General features: G+C 38.2%; 1 long non-coding RNA gene across 1 annotated transcript in view; it reads left to right on the forward strand.

The window, feature by feature from the left end:
* LOC129145871 (uncharacterized) overlaps window positions 1-7,530 on the forward strand; it is a 49,744-nt gene extending 42,214 nt beyond the window's left edge. The window contains exon 3 of the long non-coding RNA XR_008551991.1: window positions 7,491-7,530. This is a non-coding gene — a long non-coding RNA (uncharacterized LOC129145871). The remainder of the gene's footprint in view (window positions 1-7,490) is intronic.
* Window positions 7,531-10,422: the final 2,892 nt, after the last annotated feature.

Consider the following 10,422-nt stretch of genomic DNA (forward strand, 5'->3'; position numbering starts at 1 on the left):
AGCACTGGGTACAGTCAGAAGTGTGGGAGGGTGAGAGAATTCACCAGAGCCAGAGTGGGGAACAGAACAGGCAGACTGACGAAATACACTGCTGAGGGGAGCGGCGGGCAGCAGGAGAGGTCTGCGCGCCATGTGGGACCCTCGCTGGCAGCTGGGGATCGAACTGGCGCTGCAGAGGCTATGGGCAGCTTCGCAGCCCAGTGCTCAACCGCTGCGCCACCAGGGGAGGCCCTATGTAATTTTTGTGTATACTTGCAGACGCAGCCATTTTGCATTTCAATTTACTGTATTTTAGCTGTAATATATTTCATAGTTGAGTGTCTTTTATGATAAAGTTTATTCATAATTCTTTGTGTAGATAGAACAGGGCAGAATTAGTCAATATAAGATCAAAGACATTGCCAAGATTGTTTTCTAAATGTTTATTTGGTCATCCATGAGATTGTCTTAAAATGATGAATAGTCATTTTCCCCCTTCATTATATTATAGGTGAAGAATGATATCATCTTGAGCACTTGATAGCTTTTAATTAGGTGTAGCCTCATTTATTTCTCATGCATTTCATTATCCTTTTAAATCAAAATGTTTACACTTTTCTCAACAGTTTCTGTAAGGAATTAAACTAGTGTGTCTTTATTTCTTCACTAGTTTTTGTTAGCACAAACTTTACTAACCAAAGGGACACTCCTAGTTAAGCTAATACTTGAAAATGGTTGCATTTAAAATATGAATATTGATAATTGAACACAGTAATGGGAAAATGGATTGTGGAGATTTGCTAATAACACTTATCTAGTTTAAGTTAATCTCTCTCTAAAGTGATGGTGTGATTATTATACTTTTTCATAAATCCTAGTCCAGGTTATATCGCTCATGAACACATTCATTCTGTTATTAATCTCTTATCTTCTACTTTTCTTATGTTGCTTTTCTTGTTATTTTATTCCTGGTAGAAAAAACAATCTTCAGCTTTGTCTTCCAGTTTACAAGAAAATTGTGTTTTCCAAGCACTCTTCAGTTTTTATGGTGAGACATTTGTTATCGGAAATGAAGACATAATCTGGTTTGGCCATTGCACCCATTTTTCACCGTGCTGCTTCAACTTCAGTTTTTCCCCATGTATCCATTAAAGTTTGTACTCTGTACCAGATCCTGTCTTCCTACCAGCTGCTGAATTAATTGGCATGGGGAACAGGTTCTGGAGTAGGAAGTAGGGTGGTTGGTCCTGGGAGGTTTGCTTTGCCTGACCATTGTCCCAGGTCCATCACACCCTCTTCCCTCTGATCAGATCCAACTGCCCCACATGCAAGGACTGCCAGGACATCTCCTGCAAGCCAAGTTGATTTGTTATTAAAATGATATGCTAATTAGAAATTAATATTTCTTTCACAGCTCAAAATTAAGTAACTAGAATATTGTAGCTAAAGATATAAATGAAAGGGCAAAATTATTTAGCAGTAAAAATATGTTTTCGTCATTTGGCCTCTGTCTGTTCTCAATTTATAAGATAGCACAAACATGTTTATGCATGGAAGGGCTGTCTTTCACAGAACAAAAAGGTTCTAATTTTATTCTCTTATTTTTTTTTTGCATTTTGCATTTAGTAGTACTATTAATGGACTGCACTGATTTATCCATTCATGTTTTGGGCCAACTACATCATATTCATGTAATAGCTGGATTCATGGTTGGATTGTTGGGAGTTCAAGGAATGAGTGGGATAATTATTCTGGCCTTGGTCAGTATTCCTTTTATTTCCATAGAGAACAACCTTTGCTTATTAATAACTATTGATGGAACAAAATGTAACATGACATAGTCTTATTAAATTTTTGGATACAATGAGTTTCATATTCCATAGATTGAAATGTAGTATTTTGTTTTGATATCATCTTCTAATTTAAGATTAAGGACACTGAATAATTTGATGATGAATTTGTTTTTCAACTATACTCCTCAAGGAAGGTTATGGCAAAACAAACAACCCCAAATATTACATTTTAGCACCTTTGCTCTAGAGGCAAGTTTGTTTTAAAATTCTATAAAACAACCCTCTCCATCAAAAACAGAACAACCAAATTCCCACACAGAATCTTTAGTTGCAGTATGTCGTCTTCTTTTTTTTAAAAAAAAGATTTATTTATTTTTATGCAAGAGCTGGGGTACAGGCCAGAGGCGTGGGAGGGTGAGAGGATTCACCACAGACACAGCTGGGAGCAGAAGAAAAGGCAGAAGACAGAAATACACTGCTGAGGGGAGCAGCAGGCACTACAGGAGAGGTCTGCTTCTCCATGTGGGAATCTCCCTAACCGGCTGGGAATCGAACCTGCACTGCAGAGGCTGTGGACAGCTACACTGTGCTGCGCTCTATCCCCTGAGCTACCGGGAGGCCCTAGTTGCAGTATGTCTTTTGAATCTCATTTCTTTTTACTTCCATGAATGTATTGGGTTCTTCCTAACTAAACACTGACTTTGAGGACTAGTGCTCTATTTGAATGGGAGGTGGTGCCTAGCCCAGGAAGCCTGACCCATTGTTGCCTTTATTCACATTGTTTTTAGTGTTCATTCTCTTTATTGGCTAGCTTGGAGTACTATTTCTCCCAATTTTGTTAGTTTTTGCTTTCTTTTTCTGACCCCTTTTCATTTATTTACTAGAAATTTATTTTTTCAATATAAGAACTTAAATCTTTCAAGCCAGTTTGCCTTCTAAATTTTGTTTTTTGCAGTGAATGTGCAAGTTTTATAAAGTTATTTTCTTTAATTTCTTCCTCTGTTTGAATTTTTAAAAAAGATTTATTTATGCATACAAGAGCTGGGGTGTAGGCGAGAGGTGTAGGGGCTTGTGAGGATTCACCAGAGAGGGAATGGGGAGCAGAACAGGCAGATGGACTGAAATACACTGCTGAGGGGAGCAGCGGGTGAAACAGGAGAGGTCTGCTTTGCTATGTGGGTTAGTTCCCTGGCCGGGAATGGAACTAGTGCTGCAGTGGCTGCTGATAGCTTGATAGAGGGGAGACTTAACCCCTTGCGCCACCAGGGAGGCCCCTTTTTGAATTTTTTTGATAAGAGTTTGCATCACATGAAAGTAACCATTCCATTTTAGTGTACATGTTAGTATTTTTTTTGTAAGTCAGTATTTTGAACTATCATCACTTTCTAATTCTAGAAAATTTTTATTGCCTTTATAAAACAGACCATACTTTACCAATCTTTTCTTCTTCTATCCCCTAGCAAACACTAATCTATTTTCTGTTTAGATGGATTTGCCTATTCTGAATATTTCATTTGTATAAATGGAATCATCGGGTAATGTGACATTTTTGTCTACCTTCTTTACATAATGTTTACAATAGTGGTTCGTGTTTTAGCATGTATCAACATTTCATCTTTCTTTTGGAGCATAATATTCTATTGTTCAGTCAGTGGACGGACATTTGGTTGCTTTCTACTTTTTTTGGCCATTATGAAAACTGCTGCCATAAACATTGGTGTCCATTGTTTTTGGTGTTTAGGCATGCATTTTCATTCTCCTGTACATACATACACACATACACCCACCCACCCACATGTCTGTATATACGTGTTTGCGTGTTTATATACTTACATATATATATCTAGGAGAGGAATTGCTGGGTCATCTGGTAATTCTGTATTTAGATTTTTGATTAACTACTGTTTTTCTGCAGTGACTAGAGTTTATATTCCCACCAGCAATGTATATGGATTCCAATTATCTACATCCTTACCAGAATTTATTTTTTTAAGATTTATATATTTTATTTATACAAGAGCTGGGGTGTAGGCTAGAGGTGCGGGTGGGTAAGAGGATTCACCAGAGACAGAGCAGGGAGCAGAACAGGCAGACGGACCGAAAGCACTGCTGAGGGGAACAGCGGGCAAGACAGGAGAGGTCTGCTGCGCCATGTGGGAATCTCCCTGGCCAGCCTCCCGGCTGAACCCACGCTGCAGGGGCTGTGGACAGCTTCACAGCACTGCACTCAATCTGCTGCAACACCGGGGAGGCCTACCAGAATTTATTTTTTTAAAAATATACCCATCCGAATAAGTGTAAAATAATATTTTATTATTTTTTTTTAAAGATTTATTTATGCACACAAGAACTAGGGTATAGGCCAGAGGTGTGGGGGGGTGAGAGGATTCACCAGAGACAGAGTAGGGAAATCGACTGAAATACACTGCTGAGGGGAGCAGCAGGCGAGTCAGTTGAGGTCTGCTGCGCCATATGGGTAGCTCCCCTGGCAGTGGATCGAACTCATGCTGCAGTGGCTGCAGGTAGCTTCATAGGTTGTGTCTTAATCCCTTGCGCTACCGGGGAGGCCCTTCTTATGGTTTTGATAGCATTTTTCTAATAAACAATAAGCTTGAGCATTTTTAATGATTTACTGGCCATTTGTATACGTTCTTTGAAGAAATTTCTGAATTCTTTGCCCATTTTGAAATTGGCTTCCTTGCCTTTCTTTAAAAATTAAAAAATATTAGAGTATTTATTTTGGCTTCCTTTATTTATTCATTCATTCATTCATTCATTCATTCATTCATTTTTGTGGGACCCTCGCTGGCTGCCGGGGAATGAACCGGTGCTGCAGAGGCTTCGGGCAGCCTTGCAGCCCAGCGCTCAACCGCTGCGCCACCAGGGGAGGCCCTATTTTGGCTTCTTAATTTTAATTTTTAAGTTTTTAAATTAGCTTTTTTGAAAGTAACATTGGTTTATAGGATTATCTAATTTTCAGGTTTATAAGACTATAGTTTATCATTTGTGTGTGCTACTTTATGGTCTTCACCAACATACAATTGACCTCCATTTACTGATTTGCCTGCCCACCCCCCCTTCTTATTTTATTCTTGTAATCTCTGTTTCTCTTTTGATTTTTTCATTTAGTAACATTGCATTCTACTATTTGTTTTGGTGTACATCAGTGAGAATCAATATGTGTTTTTACTTCATTAAGTTCACCACTAATCTAGTTCTGTACCTTCTCCATGCGATTATTCCCTTTATCCCAGGTTACCCACTACTTTTCCCCCTTCCCTTCTGATAACTGCCAATTGGTCTTATAGTCTGAAAGTTTGTTTTTGGTTGAATTAGATCCTTGCTTTTCCAATATTCTACATATGAATGAGAATATTCAGTGTTTAATTTTCTCTGGCTTATTTTACAAAGCATAATTCTCACTACATCCATCATGTTGGGAATGGAAGGATTTAATTTTTAGCTGAATAGCATTCCTCTGTGTGTGTGTGTGTGTTTGTGTGTAGATATATATATACACACACACACACACCACATCTTCTTTATTCATTTGTTAGTTGATGGGCACTTAGGTTGTTTCCAGTTCTTGCCCATTATAAATGATGCTGCCATATATATGGGGCTCCATATATCTCTTTAATTAGTGTTTTTGTATATTTTGGGTAAATACTCTATGAAGTGGGATAACTGCATCATGTAGAATTTCTGTTTTTAATTATTTGAGGAATCTCCACACTGTTCCTTGAAGCCAGACCAGTTTGCATTCCCAGCAACAGTGTATAAGGGCTTCTTTTTCCCTGCCACCGCTCCAACACTTGTTTTTTTTTTTTTTTAAAGTTAAATTATTTTTAAAGATCAGTTTTCTTTTTAATTTATTTATTTTCTTACATCGTGTTCATTTTTTTTTTAAAAAGATTTATTTATTTATTTATACAAGCACTGGGTACAGTCAGAGGTGCGGGAGGGTGAGAGAATTCACCAGAGCCAGAGCGGGGAGCAGAGCAGGCAGAAGGACTGAAGCGCACTGCTGTGGGGAGCAGCGGGCGGCAGGGGAGGTCTGTGTGCCATGTGGGACCCTCCTCCGGTGGCCGGGGATCGAACTGGCGCTGCAGAGGCTGCGGGCAGCTTCGCAACCCAGCACTCAACCACTGCGCCACCGGGGAGGCCCAAAGTTAAATTATTTTTATTGCAGTAACATTGGTTTACAACACTGTACATGATTCATGGGAATAATAGCTTCATACCACTTCAGATGTATGTTTCTTCATCACACCCACCACCAAGGCATCCATAGTCCTCTGCCATAGATACTGGTCTCCCTCCCTGCTTTGTTCCTGCCACCACTCTCCCCCACCACCCCAACACCAGTATTTGTTTCTTGTGTTTTGGGTAATTGCCAATCTCACAGGTGATAGGTACTATCTCATTTTGTTTTGATTGGCATTTCTCTAGTGATAAGAGATAATATACATTTTTTCATGTATCTACTGGCCATCTCTCTGTCTTTGGAGAAGTGTCTGTTTATATCCTCTGCCCATTTTTTAAATTGAGTTCTTTGTTTTTTTATTGTTGTTTTATGAGTTCCTTTTATATTTTGGATATTAATCCCTTAATGGATGTATGATGTCCATGTATTTTCTCCCATTCAGTAGTAATGTTTTCTTTTTTTTTTCTGATGCAGTTTCTTTCTCTGTAGAAGCTTCCTATTTTGATTTCGTCCTATTTGTTTATTTTTGCTTTTGTATCCTTTGCTGTTGGAGTTGAACCCCCAAACATCTCTAAGACTGATGTCAAGGGGCATATAGCCAGTGTTTTATTTATTTTATGGTTTCAGGTGTTACATCTAAGTTTTTAATACACTTAGAATTTATTTTTTGTATGGTGTTGGGTAGTGATATAATTTTATTCATTTGCATGTGGCTATCCAGTTATTCCAACATCATTCGTGTATTTAAAATTCTTTACATTATGAAAAGGATAAATCATACCCTTTTAAAAGCTATATGTTTTATAATAGGATATTAATACTATTTAAAATATATGATTTAAAAGTTGTTTTCTCTACTTGTGTAAATTGTCTTATCACACTTGATACTATATTTTTGGTAACAGAACTTTTGAAGTTTGATGAAGTCAATTTTATCCTCTTAGGAAATGTTTTATTAGAAACGAGACACCTGTTTTACTTTCTGCATTTTAACTTTTAATTCTTTAAAAACAAGTTTGGAATATAGATACATTATATAACTTAACAGGATATACTGTAATAATGTATTTACATAAGTATTTCCCCAATTATCTGTGATCTCTTCTAAGTCCTATTCTGTTTTATTTATCTGTCAGTCAGTAACATAATTATTCTGTCCCAAACAGAGGATAGAGTAATAAAGAAGAAAACCTCTGCAGCCTACCAGAGAGTAAGTGCTCAGTAAATATATTTGACAAATTACTGATTTTTTATTTTCAATGATGTATATAGCAGAATCAGATGTCAGTATTTTCCTTGAATTATATTTCAATCCTAGGCATGCATGTACAGGTAGGTCGTGTTACTCATATTTTTATATACGCAGTGAAATAAAATTTGTTTAATTTTTATTTTGAATATTCTTTTAGATCACTTACAGTACAGATGTGTTTTCAGTTTATTAGGTTTTAAACTTAATTGTATACTTGATAACCTTATTAAGGAAATTCTGTAAATTTTTGTTTTGATAGTGAAAGCAAGTTGAATACATTGGTGCAGAAGCTTCATGACTTCCTGGCACACTCATCAGAAGAATCTGAAGAAACAAGTTCACCTCCACAACTAGTGATGAACCAAAGCACAGGTAAATTAAGAAAGAATGTGCAATATCTTCTAGTCTTTATGGGGTCACAAGCTATTAAAGGTTTTAACAGCCTTTTCTATATATATTCAATTTTTAAATTTAGGTAAGTAAAAATGTAAGGTGACAGGTGATTAGTGAAGGATACACTTAGGGTTTTTTTGGAAAGTTTTTATTTATTTATGCATACAGGAACTTGGGTATAAGCCAGAGGGATGGGGGGGGGTGGTGGTGGTGGTGGTGGTGAGAGGATTCACCAGAGACAGAGTGGGGAGCAGAACAGACAGATCTACTGAAATACACTGCTGAGGGGAGCAGGGGGGGCCAGGCAGGAGAAGTCTGCTGCGCCATGTGAGTTGCTCCCTGGCAGGCAGGGCATCAAACTCGTGCTGCAGTGGCTGGTGATAGCTTGATAGTGGTGTCTTTAACCCCTGTACCACCATGGAGGACCCATACTCAGGGTTTTATGCATAATGGAAATGGCTTATAGCAGGGTTAATGAAGGGTTACTTAGAAGAAGTGACAATGGAGTAGAAATGTATTACTCAAGCAGTTATTTATGTATTATGATTTAAAGTTTTATATTTGTGATTTGTTGCTTTTTTTTTAATTGCTAACATTGCATGACAACATTATATAGGTTTCAGGTATGCATCAGTAAGAATCAACATGTGTATATACTATAATAAATTAACCAATAAAAGTCCAAATCTAGACTTTATGTCACTATTGTGTCCTTTCTTCTGACTTACCCACCTTTTTCATCCTTCCCTTTTTGGTAATCTCCAATTGGTCTTAGTCCAAATTTTTGTTTTTATTTAATTCATTTGTTTGTATTGTAAATGTGCCATATATAAGTGAAATCAGTACCATGGTATTTCACTAAACCTAATTTCCTCTAGGTACATCCATGTTGTTAGAAATGGAAAAATTTCATTTGTTTTTATAGCTAAATAGTAGTCCATTATATATTTATGCCACATATTTTTTCCATTTCTAAATCAGTGGGCAGTTAGGTTTTTTCACGTCTTGTTTATTCTAAATAATGCTTCATTCAACATGGTGGTGCATATATCTCTTTAAATTAGTTTTTGCATTTTTTGGTAAATAACCAAAAACTGCATTATATAAATTTTATTTTTTTAAAAGATTTATTGTTAAGCATACCAGAACTGGGGTATAAGTCAGAGGTGTGGGGGTTGAGAGGATTCACTAGAGACAGAGTGGGGAACAGAACAGACAGACTGACTGAAATACACTGCTGAGGGGAACAGTACGCGAGACAGGAGAGGCCTGCTGCGCCATGTGGGTAGCTCCCTGGCCGGTGGGGTTTGAACTTGTGCAGCAGAGGTTGTGGATAACTTCACAGTGCTGTGCTTACGCTTGCGCCACTGGGGGCGAGGCGGGGGCTAGAATTTTATTTTTAATTTTCTGAGAAATCTCCTTACTGCTTTTCATGATGACTATACCACTTTACAATCCAATCAACAGTGTATAAGGTTTCTCTGCTCCCTACATCTCCTCCAACACTTATTTTTTTTGTGTTTTAGATAATAGCCAAATGCATAGGTGATTGGTACTCTCTTAGTGTTTTGATTTGAGTTTCTCTAGTAAGAGATGATAAATATGTTTTCATGTGCCTATTGGGCCATCTATGCCCTCAGAGAAGTGTCTGTGCAGATCCTCTGCCCATTTTTTATTTTTACTTGTTTTAAAGATTTATTTATTTTATACAAGAACCGGGGTACAGGCCAGATGTGTGGGAGGGTGAGAGGATTCACCAGAGACAGAGTGGGGAACAGAACAGGCAGATCAACCAAATACACTGCTGATGGTAGCAGTGGGCGTGACAGGAGAGGTCTGCCGCACCATGTGTGACCCTCGCCGGCTGGCTGGGATCGAACCGGCACTGCAAAGGCTGTGGGCAGCCTCACAGCGTGGTGCTCAACCGCCTTTGTCACCAGGGGAAGCCCGTATGCCCATTTTTTAATTGGGTTGTTTGCATTTTAATTGTTTTATGATTTCCTTATATATTTTAAATACTAACACCTTGATGCATGTAGGATGGTACAGATATCTTCTCCCATTCAGTAATGTTTTCTTGTTCTGATGATTTCTTTCTTGTGCAGAAGCTTTTTAGTTTGATTTAGTCTCAATTTGTTTATTTTTGCTTTTGTTTCCCTTGTGTTGGAGTCTAGTTCCCAAACACATCTCTAAGGCTGCTATCAGGGAGTTTGTGGTCTATGTTCTCTTCTAAGTAATTATGGATTCAGGTGTTGCATCTAAACTTTTAATACATCTATTTATTATTATTTTATTTTTTTAAGATTTATTTATTTATCCAAGCACTGGGTACAGTCAGAAGTGCAGGAGGGTGAGAGAATGCACCAGAGCGGGGAGCAGAACAGACAGATTGATGAAATACACTGCAGAGGGGAGCAGCGGGCACGGCAGGAGAGGTCTGCGCACCATGTGGGACCCTCGCTGGTGGCCGAGGATCGAACCAGCGCTGCAGAGGCTGTGGGCAGCTTCGCAGCCCAGCGCTTAACCATTGTGCCACTGGGGAGGCCCTACACCTAATTTTTTAATACATTTTGAATTAATTTTTTTGTGTGTGGTGTTGGGTAGTAGTGCAACTTCCTTCTTTTGTATGTGGCTGTCCAGTTTACCAAATACCATTATCCTAGAGGATTTCTTGCTCCATTGTAAACTCTGGCTCTTTTAAATTGTTGTCCATGTGTTTGTGGTTTAATTCACGGCTCTCAATTCTGTTCCAGTGATCTTTGTTCTTTGTTTATTGTAATAACAATCTGTTTTGGGGC

Source organism: Talpa occidentalis, unplaced genomic scaffold, assembly GCF_014898055.3.
Source record: "Talpa occidentalis isolate TD23 unplaced genomic scaffold, MPIMG_talOcc4v2.1 talOcc4.15, whole genome shotgun sequence".
Classification (NCBI taxonomy): Eukaryota; Metazoa; Chordata; class Mammalia; order Eulipotyphla; family Talpidae; genus Talpa; species Talpa occidentalis.